The 19,901-nt window shown below is 41.4% G+C and overlaps 1 protein-coding gene across 3 annotated transcripts in view; it reads left to right on the forward strand.

The window, feature by feature from the left end:
• The first annotated feature begins 5,505 nt into the window (after positions 1-5,505).
• VIT (vitrin) overlaps positions 5,506-19,901 on the forward strand; it is a 62,633-nt gene continuing 48,237 nt past the window's right edge. For all 3 annotated transcript variants that reach the window (XM_054063567.1, XM_054063568.1, XM_009559345.2), the window contains exon 1: positions 5,506-5,714. The gene's annotated coding sequence lies outside the window, so the exon portion shown is untranslated. The remainder of the gene's footprint in view (positions 5,715-19,901) is intronic.

Here is a 19,901-nt window from a genome sequence, read left to right on the forward strand (position 1 = left end):
GCTTGACCATTGCCTCCTGGCAAAAATGAAAAGACTGATTTTGTCACCTTTTGTCCCTCCCATCCCTGTGGGGCAAACAAATGAAGCTGGGACTTGGGGCTTACTGACAGACCTCCGCTTCTGTACAGTCTCAGAAAACATGGCCATTCCCATCTTCATTGAGAAACACCCAGTGGGTCAGATTTTCACAGTGTAAGTTTGGTATCTATCCATTTAAGTCAAAAGTGGCAACATTATGCATTCATTTGTCCCTTAAGGTCTCCTCATTCATAAAAATAAAACCAGATGCCTGGCTACTGAATTTATCTAATTACTTAAAGAAGTTTCTGATGCTGGCAACTGCTACAGCATGCATAATTGAGCCTCCATAGCTCTCTCAAACACAAGACAAACACATCAGTGTATTTTATGTAAATGTTTCAGAACACTGGTTATTTCATTTACCTGAGATAAGTTTAGATATAAGTGCTTTAAGCAGCTTAATACAAACAATGTTAACACTCTAGTTGCCTTGCCATCACAAATACTCTTACTTTTCTACTCTGTTCTCCATATGCCTTGTTTTCTTCATGGTTTTCAAGCACAGATTTCCTTAAGTGCAGTAATTAATAAGTTAATATTTTATTTCACAGATTTTGAGAAATGTAGAAAAACTGCACAACACCACTGCCACTTGTTAGGAGTAAACACCAATATGTGCAACTGCACTCTGAACACAGCCAGCACTGCCAGGCTGTGCATGACATCTTGGGATGTCATGAGCCTACAGAAGATTTTGCTCACTGATTCCTGTGGTAGTATTTGGTGGAAAAGGCTTGAGGGTAATTGTTTGAGTGCAGAAAACTTGTTCCTTTCTGTTAAGGCATATGGATGGGATTAGATATGACAGAGCTATGTGTGATCTTGCAGAAATCTTTTAATTTGTCTGTGCTTTCTGTCCTTACATGCACTCAGGACTCCGCAGTAGCGGCTTTCTAAGCCTGCAATGGTCAGCTGACAAGACACATTCAACAGTTTCTGTGTAACAATCAGAGGCCAGTTAGTTCAGTCCCAGGTCACTTTGATTCCTTACAAATTTCCTACTCAACATGAAGAGCAAACTTTCTCATGGTTTTAAAATTGTGGCCTGGAGCTCCACAGCAGAAGTGCAGCATCCATCAAGGGTCACACAAGTGAGACAAAGACCTGGTGCACGGGAGGACACTGCACTTTTCCCCTAAAAGTGTCCTAGCAAAGGTTCAGATTTCTCGTAAGAATTTGAAAGGCATATCTTGTACTGTAGCATAGATGAAGATGATTTTCTTCGCCTGTGCCTACACTGGTGAAGCCAGCAGACTTTCATGAGCGTCGGGTAGATGAGCAGGATGGGTTGTGCTGCTGCACACACCTGCTCCACAGGATGTGTATACCCATAACCATACAGCACAGACCTCTCAGAAGCAACTTATGGCCTTTGAAGCCACCACAGTTTGCTTTCACTGTGACCTATTTTCATGCTGACCTATGTAAACCTACCATGTCTCTCTTCTTCTTTCCACAAAAAATTGACCTGTTTATGTAAATCATTACAGAAAGGCCAGCTACAATCAAAATATTATGGGCCAGGTCAGTAATGAGCTTGCACTGAATTTGGACACCTGACTCCAAAACTACACCCGTCCCTGGTAGTGCCCAAATGTTTGTGTATGGTCAGGTCATTGTTTGTCCTCAGCTCAGAGGCCAAAATATTTTGTGAGTAACAAACCCAGAACAGGTGGATTTGACACTTCCAAATATGTGAGGTTTGCCCTATTTCATTTACCTGTGCATCACCGCGCACAGAGGGAGGGACGCATGAGGGATCTTACATGTTTGCATTGGCTGAAACACGTAAGTCCACTATTTATATTATAAACAAAAAAATTGTTAAAAAATGTTGAAGTAATGAAGATTAGATTAACTAAAATGATCTTCTCTTCAGTGAAGTCACATTTTCAGCTGTTACCCAACATGAACTTTACTCAGCTGTTATGCAAAGCAATGTTATTATAAACAATACCTGTACAGCTTAAAAATTCTGCATGAAGATGATCTCAAAATGAAGATTTATTTAACAGACTGTGACTAAGGTCCATCAGCAAGTGTCTGATTGTCCAGGTCTGCTGCTAACCCTGTTTGAAAACACCCAACCTCCTTACTGAGTCTTGGCCAGATTGTATCTTCTGTCCACTCTGATTTTGCACTCTTACCATACCTATCTCTTTCTGCTGCTTTGTCTTCCAGAGCATAGTTAATCCCTGAGTATATCACAATTCAATGCAGCCAGTATGTTTCCCTCAAAAATCAAGAACCTTCTCAAATTCTCTTTGAAACCAAAAAGTATTTTAACTCACTACTCTTGTTTGTTAGCTGTTTCATTATGACTTTCTGGGTACAGCTTAGAGGTGTGTGTTCCTTTGCTTTCAGGCTTCATATTACAGTGGAAACAAAGCTACTCTGCATGCCAGTGCTACCCACTTGGAAATGAACAGAGCAGTGATTCTGGTAAATATTTTACTGAAGAGAGTTACTGAGCTGCTGCTGCTATGGTGAAGTGAGGCTGTAATGTGCATCAGCCCTACTAGGTGTGTATGTATGCATATGTTCATGTCTATGTCATGCAGTAATAAATTCTCCACCCCTTGAAATTTGTCACCTAAAGTGTGCATTCATATATTTAATAACATTTTCAACGGATCCTGCTAAATCCCTCTTTAACTAACAAGCAAATGAAAATATAATCTAGGAAAACTTACAAACTGCCACCACAAACAGTAATATCAATTAACAGAAAAATCAAGTGGACTAGAAGCGATGATGGGAGGCATGAACACATACAGATACGGAGTATTTGTCCATCCTTTAGATAATAGGGTTCAATACCTATTGTCTCCAAACTAGCAGTTTCCTGACTGCACAGTTGGGTCTTTTGCAAACAGATCTTTCTCTGTGGCAAATCCCAGCACTGACATGGAGCCACACAAAATGGTTCACCTCTTACTCCTGCATTTTGTGTTGCCGGCTCCTGGGTGGCCGGAAATTGCATCTGTCAGGAAAGAGCATAGGCGGCAGCACTCAGAAATGTTGTGATAAAAAGAGACAGCCAGTGCCCTCCTCTGTGTTTTGTTTTGATACTCTTCAGCTCTCCACTACACACAACAATGATAAGCTGAATACCCTGTCTAATGAAAAACTTGGATAGTTTTTCTGCCCACTCAATGTTTCACAGTTCCTGGGATGCTCATTTCCAGGATGCCAGGTTAGCTCATAGGCAGCAATGCAGAAATGTGTCAGCCCATTGGCAGCATCCTTGACCCAAGCCCAGGCAGAGTTGGCTGGACTGGGAGAGCTGAGGTAGGTACAACTTGGACAGGGCTGCACCACTGCTGAGTTTCTGGAAGCAACAGCACTGTGTTCACACACCATCGCATTTGAGCTCAGCCCTGCCAGGTCCAAGCTGGCTCTTTGCCCTTGATACAATTTACCCACAAATTAGATAATTCATCCGTGGAAAATGAGAAATAGATCTATCAGCTGTTCCTCTTGGAAAACTACCACCCTGCAGCAGGAACGATGAAGAAAGACCTTGGTGTAGGTGCTGTCACTGTTGTCACCCTTGACAATTGGATTCAGCATGCCTACAGCTACACCCTTCAGTTAGCTGAGGTGGGTACTAGAAGCTGAACTTCAGGAGGACTTTTTGCTTGTGCTAGTTATCACTATTGTCCACTGCTTCTGACATCTCAGCTCCATCATTCAGCACTAGTCTAACTATTTCTGTGCAGTCCTACCATGTGTTCTTGGAGGCACAGCCTTTGCTGTCCCACCTTGCCTTGTCTTACTGAACTTGCTCTTCAGTATTCTCATTTGCACTGATCAAGAGGCTTCTTCAATAACCCACTGACCTAAGACTTTAAAGATACACAGACATCTCAACATGTACATAAATGCCCATGGATTTCTGGAAATAATATACCTGAGTGAAAAATAAGCGGCTAAACACCAGTGAAGGTCTGTGTCCAAAAATTTTAGGATTTTTCTGTCAAGATCTGCAAGTATGGAGGTATTGTGGGGACTTCAGCCCTCCACTAGCACTGGGAAAATGGCACATAGCCACTTAGTTGCAAAGCCCCCACACTTAGATGTCTGTCCCTAGCACTTACGTACCTCTAAATTTCCAGCCCTAAGGTCTCAGTCTTCTTGCCCACAATTATCTGAATCAATAAATCTCACAAGGCCTTATGAAAAGGGTGATGGTACTCTGGAATTGTTAACTTGAAATAATAAGACTTTTGGGGTTTGTTTTCTTTATTAGATCATCTTGGTAGATCTGTTAATTGGTTTGTTGTCTGAAGGGGCTTTCTGTCAGTCCACTGCATTCTGACTCAAAAGGGATTACCACGGCAAGCCTGAACTTCTGCCTTAAGAGAATGAAATTAATTATGGACCTTAGTAACACAGCTGGGCCTTCTTAATAAACCTTTTTTTGTTGTGCTCTCTATTAATATGCTGACCCTATACACAGTTTCTGTAAGTACTAGAGTAGACACTCATAAATAAGAGGTAATCATTTTCATTTAAACTCAGCTAATCACTTTCACTTAAGAGAAATGCATTTATTGGATTGTTAGGTCAAAAGTAGCCAGGAACTACCTGTTTTTCCAATGTGTCTTTTGTACTCTGTCTCCTGTATTTATTCTAGATATTATTTTTTTTTTTTACAAACAGTGATCTTAGATAATACAGTGCATGCTCACTCGTATATCTTATGTATATACTTCTGAATACATAGGTGGAATTGCGGATTATGGTTTGTATTCCATAAGGCAAGTTAGGCAAGTTAGTAATTTTAGACAACTAAAAGGTTTAGAAATCCTTGAGAGCGTTTTATTAAATTGTTGTACCCAGCCTCATCAGAAAGAAGTCCATTCTAACCGTCATGTCACACTTGAACCTCTCTGTTCCCAGACTCACAGAATTGCTCTGTCACTAATCCTCTGACTTCAGGGAAATCGTTGAGGGAATATGATGTTATTCACATGAGTAAAGGCATCACAGCTTGTCACTTCAAAAGCTGTTTTTCCTCTTTAAACCTAACTTGCACCCAACTAACCCAGTATTTATAATCTTTACAGCTGTGTAGTTTACTCCTGGCTACTAACTATAGTCCTTTTACTGTAGTGCTGAACTGCACTGGGACACTGAAAAAATTGAACCAAAGCATCCGTTGAGTAAAGTTTCACTTCCCAAAAGAGAAAGAAACTTGAGAAATCTGACAGGCTAGTGCAAAAGAAGCATAGAAATCATTACCAAAAATATGTGGGAGGGAACGTGTATTTAAAATAGGACCGCCTAATTTGGCTGCTAAATCAGTATAAGGAGCTCCGTACATCTGTGTGCGGGAAAGGGGGGGGGAGGGGGAGGAGGGAGGGAGAAAGGAACAGAGAGAGAGAGGGAGGGAGGGAGAGAGGGAGGGATGGAGAGCAATGTGCCTTTCACAGAGCTGGGAGCTTGATGGGAATGTTTGATTAGCTCCCCTCTGAAAAAGAAAAGGTGTCCAGGCCTCCCCCCTGCTGCCTGCCTCTCATTCTGTAGTATAATGTTGACTGGAGTCTGGGGTACAGAAAAGCTTGGAAAAAATAGCACTTTCATACTGTTTGGAGAAAAGGAATAAAAAGTTGCACACCTCAAGCAAGGTAATTCTGATGCAATTTCTCTACTATATTTATTTATGGGGGAGAGTGGGGAGTTGCTTTTTTGTCTGTTGATAATAGTTAACTGTTTTCACTGCTAAGAAACTGTAGGGACATAATTATTTATCATTCCAGCTGTGTGTGTAGGATCAAAGAGCTAGGAAGATGAAGACATAGATGTAGAATGAAATTTTACTTTCAATTAAATATACTTCATTGAGTATTTATAAAAGCATTAAACACCTACTGTTAAAGTGGACACACATACTCACTACCTGAACAGCAAGGGCTTACCTGTTTGATAAAGAATGGTGTATGTTAGTCACACATCAAAAGATATATATATGTCTGCTGTTCAAATAGTGTGTAATAGGTAATGCATTTTGTTCTCTACATTTAAAATGGTTTTGCTTTCAAGACTGTCTCTTTGATCAACAAAAAGGTGTGTTAGCACTACTTTACAGTTGGAAACACTGATCTCCAAGATACAGAATGGAAAATTATATTATTCCAGTTATACGTATTTACGGTGTGAACTCCCTTGCTCAATGGATAGATAGATGTATGAACAGCACAGTAGCCTAGACGCTGTATATCTTTTTGTGCTGAGTGCTTGTTTTGCTGGTGAGGCTCCAAAAATGAATAGCATTGTCAAGCCTGCCACAGCCGTTCAGCTTTCTGCAGTGAGATTAGGGTCTCGATAAGGCTCTTCAAAATGTGATTTCTCTCAGACTAGTACAAACATGAGCCAAATGCCCCAAGCAAGCTATCAACCCTAGCTAATATTTTGTTCCTAGAGTTTATGGGAACAACGCCACATCCAGAACAAATAAGGAATTACAGACTGCAGAGGCAGATCCTCCTTGGAATACACTCCTTTTCCTCTAACCTCTCCAAAATTTAAACAAAATACCAAAACCAAGCAAGCACACAGAGAGAAAAAGTAGTTTAGATGGATTTTAACATACATTTGACTGAGAAAAGTAGTGGAGTCGCACATGTTTATAGCTTGCATTTTACCATATAGATGCTAAAGTTAAAAACACCTTGTGTATCTGTGTTTTTTTGGTATCTGTAATAATATGTTCTCCAGAGTTCATCAACTCATCACTTGAATGACAGTCATGGCTGTAAGACCAAACTCTTTCAGAGGTGCAATGAGAGCTTAAGCTAAAATAACTGCACTGCACACACACCTTGGTTTTGGAATATTAAATTTGAACATTATTTTAGACAGACTTATTTTGCTTGCATAATTTATATAATTTTTCATGTTGCTGGGGTTCTCACTGACATGACAAAAAAGATTTCCTGTTTTTCTGTTATTCAAGACATAAAAAAATACTTCGGCTTAAAAATACTTACTCTTTAAAAAGGAACTTTGACTGTCCTGCCAATATAATTGAATATTGCTTTGTGTTTCCACCTGTAGTAGGAATGTGATTCTTAACTTGCTCACTACTTCATATAAGGCACTTCTTTCCCTGGTAGTATTCTTACACATGGCTTACCACTGGCTCATTGAACTGAGAAGTTTTATTAGATAAACCAGTTTTCCTCACACTTGGGTTGCAAAAAAGCTACTCCATGTAGATTCTCTGGTGTCTAATAAGAATGAAATCCCACCAAAGTCTTTCCTTTAGTGGAGTCATTAAAAAGGTTCAGCCAGAACCTTTACTTTCGCAGAAGTAGTAGGAAATTATTTTTTACATTTCCTTTTGTCAAACTAGATTAGTCGGAAAATGTCTAAAAGGGGACAGTCTGAGATAGAGGGAACACAGAAGCTGGACAACACGCTAAATACTTCATGTGAAACAACAGAATTATTTAGTATTCCTCGCCATTGCTTTTTAGAAAACATTGCTAAAAATAAACTTGAAGTTTACTTTGCGGCGGCATCAAAGACTTTATTGTAACTGGTCTGTCTGGAGAACTGTAAACTTTTTTCTTTCCATCCCTGAACCACAAATAAAGCTTTAAAAAAAATACTGCCCAACATCTTAACATGCTAATGCAGAGTTCAGGACATGCTCTTTCAAGTATTCGTTTTGCTAAAAGTCTCCTAAATGATGACAGGAAAGTCATTTAGAGTATCTGGTTGAAATAAGCAATGAAAGCGATAGGTGACAGATCAGTTTACTATCTACAGCTGTGACTGTTCATATTCTGGTGTTTTGAGGCAAAACACATAGGGAAAAAATGTTGTAACATTCACAGACATGCAGTGCCCTTACAGAGGGACTGAAATGGGCAGTGCCAGACCAGTGAGGTATGTGTTGGCCCATTGCAAGGGGAGCGAGAGGCCACTGTATTTTCTGGGTGGGTGGTGAAAAAGCAGTAGTCCAGAATTTCCTGAGATTTCTAGGGGATGTTCTGCCCCCCCAGAAGCTCTGAGTTCACAGGATTCATCCAGTGTGCTGCAGCATCAGCTGAGGTTAGACCTCACATTCAGGACCCAGAAACGGGGCACTGGGTGGATATGTCCTTCCTTCTGAAAGCCCATCCATCACACTGGTCTTGTTGATCTGTGCTGGAAAACAGAAACTCGGAACAGAATAGGAATAACGGTGGGTTTGGGTTTTTTTTTGGGGGGGGGAGTGAGAGAAAGCCAAGGGAGAGATAGATAGGTGCTTAACACCTAACTTAGAGCACTTCAACTCCTCTTTTGAAGTTGCCGGGGGCACAAGGAGCCCCCTGTCCCAGCACTGGCCTGGTGTGCCTGTGCTAGTAAAGCTCAGCTGGGACCTGGGACAATGCAGCCCCTGTTCTGGGCCCGGCTGTCACACAGAGACTATAATTATCTCTCTTCTAATGACCAGCCAGGCAAGATAACAGTTTTTATGCTATGTTTAGAAAACAATGTCTTACTACAAATTGACAATTCAGCCGCCTGTAAAAGAGCCTCTCTAACAGCCTTAGTGCAGCTGCCATTCTTTTGCATCCCAGTTCCTTTATTTGCTGCACATTTCACACTTGGAAAACTTGAGTGAATGCTGCACAGACAGTGCAGTCTCCTCCTGCCACTGAAGAGGCTTGGAGAGCACAAAAGTGCCCAGAAAATCTGTAGCACTTTAGATTGTATCTTTATTAGTAAATTAAACTCTGACTGTCTGGCTCACCACAGCCTGCATTGCACTTGTGAACTCTTTTAGCCTCTGACCTGAAGCTGCTGTAAGCAGTGTGGAGGGAAGCACTAAGACTGCCTTTTACCAGTTCCTGATAACGCCTTGCAGAAAGCAAGTTACAGCAGAAAGCAGGATGTGGAGGGACTTGCTGCAGATAAAACAGGAGCCTGTGTTACTGATGAGCTTTTCTTTCAGTGCTGTGGCCCACAGACAAGTTGAGGGACTACTGAAATTATGTAGGCTCCTAAGGCATCTATGGGGTAGCTGTACTCACCAGCTGAGATGGCAGTCTGTGAGGATAGATCTGACCCTTGCAAACACCTTGAGGTATCAGAAGTAGACAGCCATGGCAGCACTCATGGATTAGCTATCTGGGTATTTGGTCTGGGTTCTGCAAACACTGTGCACTAAACTCTGTGCTGGGGCAGCTGTATATTTAGCAGTGTCTGAGGGCTGCTCCCACATCCTCTGCTGGCACAGAGCAGAGCCCGGTTCCCTCTTTCTGCCTCTGGCTCGTCTTACCTCTTTTGCCACCTTTTCTGAGTTGGCATCTCTGCCCTCCCCTGCAGCAGGACATGACTGGGTCGCTTCTGTCTGCTTTTCGTCTTCAGGCTGAGTTTTTAGCAAATGAGCCCTGGAAAAACAAAGTAAAAATTGTTGATCAGAAACAAAATTTCCCTAATGGATTAGAACCAGCAATATTTCTTATGAAAATGTATTTTGATTAAAAAAAGTAACCCCATCTGCAGCTTTTGCTTTCCCTTTTGAAGCAGAGCACCCAAATCAATAACTCATATCCCTAACTGAAAACATTTGCATTCAGAAGAGTATTTATAACCACCTTTGCTTCATTCAAATTATCTAGATTTAAGCAGTTCTTAACTTGACCAGTCTCACTGGCATGACTTTCTAGCCCCCACTAAGTCCATCCTACCTTTGCTTCCTCTCCAGAGCTTCAGAGTGCATTAAGAAGTCAGTTGCACATTAAGTACATGATCTGTGTCAGTTAATCTTTAAGGTGCCTCATTCTAAAGGACATCCCCTAGGCAGAGATATTAAAAATACGTTCAAGATCAACTTCCATTTGCGAACTGTTTTTCAGCCTGTCACCTTATAAAATAGCTTTATAAATGTAATACAGCAGCCAACAGTCTCTCAGCTGGCAGCTGGTTTCATGTGAAAAAAAAGCACCTAGTTGTCAAATGACAGTTTTACATGTGCAAAACTTTCTGGAAGAATTTTGAAGGATTCTTCATCTTTCAATAATGTCACTTCATGCAGCGCTTTGATGTCCCCTCTAGGATGAGCTGGGGATTTCCAGCACCTCCAGGCTTGTGCATAAATCTGTGGAAATTTTTACCTCTCCAAAATCACTTGTTTACAGGGAAGTTTGGACACAGCCATCTCTGTGCCATTTGATGTCCCTGCCAGGTTCCTTTATGATTCAGAAGGCTCCATTCTTTTTATTTTCCCCAAATTAGTTTACCCTTGAATCCGCAGAACAAGGGTGAGACATAGAGGAAAGCTGGCAGCAGTGCTGTGTATTCTGGCCCTGGCCACCTTCAGTGAGTCAGAATTAGGAAAGGATAATGTCTCCATGACTCCAGGGGCTATTTTCACAGCTGCCAGCCAGCTGAGGACAATGAGAGCCCACCCTGCTCACCTTGGTGAGAGCCTATCTTCCTCACCTCTCTTGCAAGTCATTTGCAGCACTTCAGAGTTTTGTTCTGCTGGGCTTAGTGGAAGAAATTTTTGGACATGAAGCGTAAGAAAGAGGGGTTGTTTGGAAATGAGGCTAAATGGGAAGAAAATGTGAGTCCAGATTAGGGAGGGAACAGGTTAGAGAAGTTTTTGCAGTGGAACAACTTGGTACAAATGGGATTGTTAGCAAGGTCAAATACAGGTATCACACAAGTCAGTCAAATCTTCTTTTACCTTGCTTTAGGGAGAGCCTTTCTACCAAACTGCATCTCAAAATATTTGGTAATTTGGGACATAAAGTCTCAGGATTCCATGGTCTACTTCTTCTATTCTCGATGATGAAATCTGTGTGTAGAAAGAAATGTGCAAGATAAGCAATAAGTAGATTTGAAGTAGAAGCTCATATGTTAATCTCCTAAAGCCAAAGTTCAGAACAAACTTCATGAGTATGGTAGTGGATTATGCACCATTGAGGTCTATAGGTTTAGTTTTGTTTTAAAAACAAGACCATAGATTACAAATTTTTGCTCCCAGTCTGTGAGATAACCAATTTCCCTACTTGAACTTGGGCTTTCAGAAACAGAACCTTGTGATTCATCCCAGTGCCAAAACTACAGGTTTTAAAAGCTTCTAGTATGCAAAACTCATTAGCCAGGTCCTGAGACACATTTCTCAACAATTTCTGGCTTCACATACACTGTCACAGTATCCAGGACCAGGTTCTGGCCACTTTCTCTGTCATTACATTTTCTAGCTCCTAAAGTCCACTCCGGAGCACTTGGGTATTGAGGGATGTCATTTTGGAAACACAACCATCTCTCATGTTGTCTGCATTATCCATATGCTAGAAGGCCCCCTCCTGCCAGTTGTCAAGGTTTGCCAATACATCCTATAAGGCTGCACAACTTGGCCCACACTACATCAGGTCTCACCTCCACCAACAGCATGTCTTCATAAACCCAGCACTACTCATAAAAGCTTCATTTATAATGCTGACACCTATGCAAACCCATAGTACATTTTCATCCCGAAAGAGTCAGAGATGTCTTCTCTACTCATTAAAAAATAGAAACAGCATTCACAGATCCATGGTTGTTAAACTGCTCCAAACAACAGCAACACCTGGTGAAAGACCCCAGCTTGAATGTGCTTGTTGGGTTATAGGTGGGCTGCAAACCAGCACCAAGTGAGAGGGATACAACTAAAAAAGCCTGTAGCAAAGCCAAAGCAGCAATGACCACTAGCTGAGTAGGTCAGCTGCTGCAGAAACAAGGCATAAGGCTCCATCCTCACCGCAGCCTCGCACTTTGAGCCCTTGAGGAGCAGGACTCACCTTCAGCCCAGGAGGAGAGGAGCCAGACTTCCAAACCCCAAGTTCACTGTGGAGAAGATAGTAGAAAGGAATCCAGCTTATCCACAGAAGTAGTGATAGTCTCTGCCTAAAGACCAGACTAGACTAAAGACTAGACTTTGTTGTTCTCCATGTATGAGAAAGCAAAAATTTAGTTAGCAGCCTTAGGAGCACCTCATAGTCCAGACCAGCGGGACATGAATGACACCTGTAGCGGACAATCCACACATGGCTTTTGTGCCTGGATACCACAACTGCTCATGCATATCCTCTGAGCATCCAAGTGGCACCTCTATACCCATGCCTAAGGAAGGAGGGAGCCAGGGCTCCACGTGTAGGGCATGGGGTAGAGTAGCCACAACAATGCCCTGGGGCATGGAGTGGGGTATCCTGGTCCTTGGCAGCTGACCCTGCAAGGAGTGAGGGGGTTTGGAGGTCCCAGCAAAGCAGCATTAGAAGATGAGTGAGACCCATGGGGCATTTTGGGGTTGTTTTCTGATTTGTCTTTTGTATCATGGCAGCACCCTTTTAGCAGGGCTTGGTATTTTGTAAACTAAGGGCGTCAGAGACATATCCAAGAGAGCAGGAGGGAAAGGTTCCCGAGCAGGAATAATGCAGTTAGTCAGGAAGAAATAATACATTTTGAAATACACAAAAAACATAAGGGGAAAATGTTAAGTAGTGCAGGGAGCATGAGACTTATAACACAAATTTTATAACACAAAATTGGAACTACTTTCTCAACTTTGTTCCACTGGTTTCCACCACAGAAGCAAATTTCAGCTAAGCTTTTCAAAATGCTTTCTACAGCTTCTACAATGCTTCCTGATTTATTGAAGATATTTTATGTAAGATGTTTCTTTGATCAAGTATTCATTAGCAGACATCGATGAATTTCACCACTTACTGCTTTCTTTCAAACCAGTGCCACATGCCAGGGTAGTTCCAGATATTTTTTTAAAAAATTACATATATTTGTTGAATCCTTATCCAACCAGTCCATTGCTTTGACATAAGGCATCAGTAGCCATTCCTACTATAGGAGATACTGAATTGATAAAGGTTTTCTGCTAGATATTGTAGATTTACCAGCATGCTTAGGCATCAGTTTCACTTTTGACCTAACATATAATTCATTTTTCTAGTAAAGGGGTACATGTAGCTTCAATAAGCAGAGCTTACTTCAATAAACAGAGCTTTATTACTTCAATAAAGTATCTCTAAATTTCTGCTTCTAAGTTGCTATCAAAAAAAGAAAGAGCCAAGTCTTGTCTGAACATGCTACAGAAATCCTAAAAATCATCCCCAGGGTGATACGCAGTTTCCTCAGCTCCTTTAACACAAATTCTTCACTTTTAGACAAAATATGTACCTTCGGGGGAATTCTGACACACTGCAATAATTCTTAGATTCCAGACAGCACAATAGCATCGTTAGTCAGTGCTCTTTTCATTGTGTATCCAACCTGAGAAGCCACATATTGCACTTTTTAAAAAGTCATTTGGAATTGTTAAAACCATTTATTGGAAACAGAAAATGCTGTGTTTTCTAAAAAGTGAGCCACGGATCTCATATCCCAAACTGAGCACAGCCCTCGGACACTGCTGAGTTGCGGGTACTTCCCTTTGCCATCAGTTCCTTGGGGAAATAGCAGTGCCAGGGATTGATGGTACCTGGCTGAGGTCTGAATGATATTAAGCAGAAGTAGTTAAATTAGAAAACGGGAGCAAATTCTCTGCAACAGCGGGCAAGATCCAGTGCACAGAGGGAGCATGGAAGCAAGTGGGGGCAGACACCTGAGCAGAGTAAGAGCCATGGTGGGGAGGGAGGAAAAAGGGACAGAATTGTCTGGACAAGCATTCACAAGTTTGAGATAACAGCGATTCCCAATGAACCATAAAAGCTGCTCACCAAAGTGAAAAAAAAAATTAATGTATAATACATTAACGGAAACCAGGAAAGTACAGTGTAACAACCCTCATAGAAATTGTCATCTGGATAATCCAAATTATATCTTCTCTGTAAGTGACATATTCTAAATGTATCTCTTCGTTAGCTGGAAGGGGCAGGTCAGACCAGCATAATTGATGGCTATCTTGCTGAGACAGATGAAAAAGTATAATCATTGCAGTTTTATTTAAGCTCTGAGAAAGGTCTGGCAATTTAAATGACACTGCAGTTTTAAATAAATTACCTTCTTCTGAAAGAGCTCTATGGAAAGTAGAGAAATGATTTGCCAGTGGTACTATAACCTCATGTTTGTTTAATTTCAGGGCATAGCATGAACACAAAATGAGTAGTGCAGGGCTGCTTGGGTGTTTTTGTTTGGCTCTACATTGCTGGATATAGCACCTCTTCATTATGCCTACCTCAAAGGAGCTATTTTGGACTGAACTCTTCTTGCAAATATGCATATAAACTTTTCTTAAAGCAGCTCTGAAAAAAGGACTCCTATGCCCAAAATAAAACTTAGGTAGAATGTAGACCTCTGAATCCACCCACACCTCAATTCCATGACTTGAGAGTGACTTGAGAGGTACCCTGCAAGAGGAACTGGCTACTGGGAGTCCCCGTAGCCTTCTCCTTCGAGTCAGGGGCCTCATGGAGCAGAGCAGGTACTGTTTAAAAAATGATGTGTCAGACACAGCAATCAAAACTTTTGAATTATAAGAAGGAGAAAGTGGTGATAACACAATCAGGGATGACTGTATCAGAGCTGTCTGTGGCCTCAGAGAGTTTGAACCTATATTTCTTTCATCACCAAAGAGGTCTGCCATCATCAGACTTCCAGGCACAGAAGACAGATACCTCCATTCTCTGCAATGAAACAGGACCTCTCTGCAACCAGCAGTGCCAAAGGTGGGGTCAGAAAGAAAGAAACTGAGTGGCCTGGCTTGCTGCTTGATTGCTTGCCTGGGAGCAGAGCAGAGCCAGAAGTTCTGGCTTTGCTCCTGGAAGGAATATGTGTTTCACAGTAGCTCAGTACTGCATAAAAAGTAGAATGAGTCTAGGAAGAGAGAAGGCCCTGGGACCATACATCCTCTTCCCCATCTGAACATCCAAACCACAGGGCTGCAGAAGTGCTCCTCGGGCACCTTCATGGCTCTTAGGATCCCAGACACGCAGTGATCTCGTTTCAGTAGAAAGGTGAGAATGTGCCCGGGCATCCTCACTATCCTTGGGGATGGAACCCTCACTCTCAAAGACTCTCTTCAATTACTTTGTATAGGGCTTGGAAGAGGTGGAGTTTCTACTCCCTCCAAGGTCATTTTGAACTCTTGGGACTTCTCCAAGTAGAGGCTATAACCTCTGACCACCTCTGGTTTAACATCACTTTGCACAGGTGACCAGAGTCTTTCAGGACACATGGGGAAACTGTTCATGTTTTGCTTGTCAGGTGCAATAGCTTTACACCCATTTTAGGCAGCTCACTGACCACTCGGTAGGCTAAACAGCCCAACCTGCCTGTAGTTACCACACGCTCACACCAGTAAGCTGTGCCAGTCAACTGAACTTCTTTGAGAAACAGCTCTCTTTGTATAGCAGTATGGTGTAAACCAGCACTTGTTCAAGAAACAGAGCAATGTCCAAGCCCACAGCGCCCATCTCTGAAGCAAAAGGCCTAAAAGGCAAGGAAAAAGTGCAGCAGCCATCACCTCGCCGTCAAAGGGTCACTACCTGCAGGGTGAAGGACAACCTCTGTCCAGATGTAGGATTTGTCTGGCCATGGAAAGCAGCTGATGAACCGTCTGTAGCTACTGCTTTGGTGGTAAAGGAAATTATTCAAAATTATAAAACCCTGCCTGTAATTCTAATGCTAACTGTGTATGTAAAAAAAGACTCCTTAAGGCCAAAGCACAAGCTGTTCCCAGGACCAGAAACTCACTTAGCTGGTTTTGTTGTTCTTTTTATTAAATACACAATTGCATAATGTGAGATGTCCGATACTTCTTACAACTCCTCAATCATAAGGGAAAGACCCGCAGCCATAAAAGTCTGTATTTCCTCGACAGGACTTTCTGAGGTGCTGGACATTCAAGCAGAGTGCACCATGGTGCTCTGAAGCTCAGCACCGCCTCCAGCAAGCATGTTTAGGTTCTTAGTCCTAGTTCCACCTACCTTCTGCCATCTGGCCAAGATGTGGGGTCTGCAAGCACAGCAAAGGCTCCTCTGAAAGCTGAAAAAGTTTGAAGAATGAACACGGAACAGTAAACCTTGAGTTTCTTATTGACACTTCCCACAAACAGTGTGTGCAAATTATTTCTTCCTTTTGATATGTTAAAGTATATCGTGACCTATCTTTGCAGATAGTGCTGGTACAGATATTAGGTTTCTCATTTCAGTCATAGCAAGACCCACATAATTTCCTTCAAATATGAAAGAAAACAGGTGTGTGCTCAAGAGCACTTTAATTCCTGGATGAATATATTATATTGCAGACCACTCAAAGAGCAAAGTCCAGCATCCCATGCAAACAAGCTCAAGCCTGGGATACGTGCAGGGCAACCTAATTTTCCAAAACAAATAGAGGTATCAGCTTGCCTTTTCTGGTTCAGCAGAACACATCACTTACCTTTTTAAAATAAACAGCCACTTCTATATTTATTTTTTTATGTACAGACTTTCAGAGCAGCACAGTGTAATGCGTGGACGTCATTCCTTCAGTTTTACAGGAAAGGGGGTAAAACTAAGTTACACATGATGAGTGTTTGCCATATTAACTGGAGTGCACCAAAATGAGCAGTTATAATATCACTGAGGAAGGTACAATACCATGAAGGCAGAAAGTGAACTTGATAAAGACAGAATTGAATAATTTTTTGAAAAGAGACAAAAGGAAACAAAAAAATACCTAAAATGTTTAATTTTACAAGATGATGATGGTCAGCTCCTATCTATCCAAACTAGTTTACTCACACCTACACTAAGCCCACTTGATTTTCCCATAAAGGGCACATACTTAACTCAACCCACAGTGCTTAGATCTTGTGTTGTTAACTGTGAGCTACTTGCTCAGATAGCTTTCAAACAAAGTCCACTTCTGTGCTTTCATGGTACCAGTGCTGCAGTAATATTACAGCTCCTTGACAAGGGGAACAATAACACACACTGTTGTAGTACAAAGAGAGTGCACAAATTAATTTCTGCAGCACAGGAGATTACAGGAAATAAACTGCTTACTCCTGCAGAGACAAAGCACGTGGCACCAGCAAAGAATTCTGTATTGCACGTGGAAAGGACAGCAGTGCCTGACACCAAATATCAAGGGCTTAAAATCTACACTTCTGTTGGAAAATGTGACAGTTTGCCATACGGTGACAATTTATACATATTTAAACCATCTGTTTGTTTGTAGCATGTAGCAGCTTTCTCAGACCTTTATTAAAATCAAGCTGTTAATAAAAGGTCTGTATAAAAATCTTACCTTATGTCCAGAAAGAACAGTTTACTAACTCTGTCTCTTCCCTAACAATCAAGCTTTTTAAAGTATTCACAGTAGCGAAAAAATAATCAACATCCTTTCAAATAGAATTTTTGTTTTAAAATGCAGAATAAGAATCTGCAGTGGAAAACACTGAAAGAGATTCTTCTTACTACATTTCTACTTGACGTAGCTGGGATTTAAGCACATGTTAATGTAATGTGTTTACTTAACTGCTTTCCTGGTATAAAGTTAACTTCTGTTAATGCAGTCTGAAGGATACCGATGAGAAAATGTACTCTGATAAGCTAAGATCCAACATTAAATCCAGGAGATTTAATACTAAATTGTCACTAGTTACCAGCAATGATTGAGGCTGCAGATAACTGATTAGTGGAAATCCGATAAAGAAAAATCTCAGCAAAGTTCATCCTCTAGACAAATCCAAAGTAGAAACTTTTGGGTTTAATGGGATCTATTAATTTGGTTAAGGAACAATAGCTTTGTATTCAATAGCAAAATATTCTTGATCTACAGAAAAAACATCACAAAACCTCCCATTGGATCTAAACAGACAAAAAAGCCTGTTGTATGCATAGATCTGTTTGCAGGAGCAGATCCCTGCTTTCCCTTTCCTTCCCAGAGAAACCAAAACCCCCCAGGCTGTTACTCCCTTTGCTGTTTTGAAGTAGTGGATGCCATGCTACTATACAGTGTAAGAGATCTCAAATGACTGACATCAGATGACTCTCTAGGCCCCAAATACAATGAAAGCACAAAGACTCACCACAACGGAAAGCCTGGAGTCCCTAAGCCAGACAGTAATGGTTGGCAGTGTAAATCCTACGCTTTTCCCCGTGTGACAGCCCAAGGTCTGAAGGCCAGGACTCCCTTGAGAGTGTTGCCACCAGAGCTGTGTTGCAGGATGTATGTGCACTTTTCTCGGCATACCAGTGCCTAATGCAGAAATTACCGTAGTGGAAAAACTAAGTTTCTTTGCTATTATAGTTTATTTTCACCAGGATCCATCAGAATAGTAATGTAAACTGCACCAGCAAAATAACAAGAGTCCACAATAGAATGCTTTGGAGCGCATGTGTAACAACAAATCTGTTAAATAAATCTAACAGCCTTGTCTAAATGCTTCTGTTAATTCTCCTATTAATAAAATATCTGTAATTACAGGCTAAGTGGTCTGCTGAACTCATTTGCCCTGATGGGCTTTATATATGAACTCCTTTTAGAATTATTGGCCTCTCTCTGCTGGAAATTTGTAGTATTTTAGGGGGAGGGGATACAAACAAACAAACAAACAAAATAACAAAAAACCCAAACCACAACCACTTTCTGTTTCTTCAAAAAACAGTACCAGCAGACCAGGCAGAGACAGAAACTGCAGCTAAATCTGGGGTAGTGCCACCCAAGAGGACTGGGGTGGCTTCTGGGGCACCTGGTCTTGGCTTGGGAACAGCCGGGTTTGGGGGATGCAGGGCCTTTGGAAATCAATAAGAAGTCTCGTGCAGCACTGGTGGTACAGGTCGTTTATCCATTGTGTGAGACAGGAAATGTTTGGCAGTGTTGGACTCCCTCTGCAAAGCACACAGCAACTCACCTGTGAGGCTACCTTTTCAATGGCTCCTTTACCATCTCAGACCTTTTCCACTCTAGTTAAACTGGAGATGAAAATACTTCATCACCAACACAAATACAGTCAGGACTATTTCTCACAGCTCTATTTGACTTTAAATAAAGATGCCACTGCTGAATTTATTCACTGCAGATTTGGGGAATGTTCACATTAAGATGCATTTTGCAACACTTACGTCAGTGCCAATGTAGTCTTTAATGGTGCATTGTGGTTCTGCAAATTACCTGCAGCTCTTATTCTGCCTTCTCTTTTTCCTGAAGCAAGAATTCATTGCAAGGGGTAACAATTTTTTGGTACCTTTGAAAGGGTAACACGGTGTAGTGATGGGCTGAGACATATAAATGAACAGAAAAGCATCAGAGCTAATTACTCTGAACTCTCTTCTACAGTTTACTATTTCATTTAGCAGCTACACAGCAGAGATACACTGCAGTAAATGCTTCAAATAGATTTTTCTTTCAAGAGATAGGCAGGGTTTTTTCATGGAAGCTAATAGCAACAGCAAAACACTACCACATAAATTGTCTTGTTGCTATGGCTTGTACAGTCTGAGGTCACCCCAACTGCACTGTTCATCATTTTGTAGAAAGACACAGCCCTTTTCCGCACCATCAAGATTCAGCTTGGTGTCTTCTGAGCAACCTCTGCTGCTTTTAGCTTTAGTAGCCTCACAGGAGGGTTGCTTTAGGGTGGTCATTAAGGAATGACATGGTATTTTAGGAAGTGATATTGTTAGTGTACCCTGGGGTTTCAGGTTCTCTGACTGCAGTACAGAAGCAAGAAATCAGAGGTGCAGATGGTCCGTGTAAAAAGGGTTATAAATTATATAGGCATAGAACTCACCAAATTCAGTTTAGTCTAGCATGTAATTTTCGTCATCCTGACTCATCCTGCTTGAAAAAGAAGAGTAGTTAAAATAAAAAATGTGGAAACGTTGTATATG

Source organism: Cuculus canorus, chromosome 3 (assembly GCF_017976375.1).
Source record: "Cuculus canorus isolate bCucCan1 chromosome 3, bCucCan1.pri, whole genome shotgun sequence".
NCBI classification, from domain to species: Eukaryota; Metazoa; Chordata; class Aves; order Cuculiformes; family Cuculidae; genus Cuculus; species Cuculus canorus.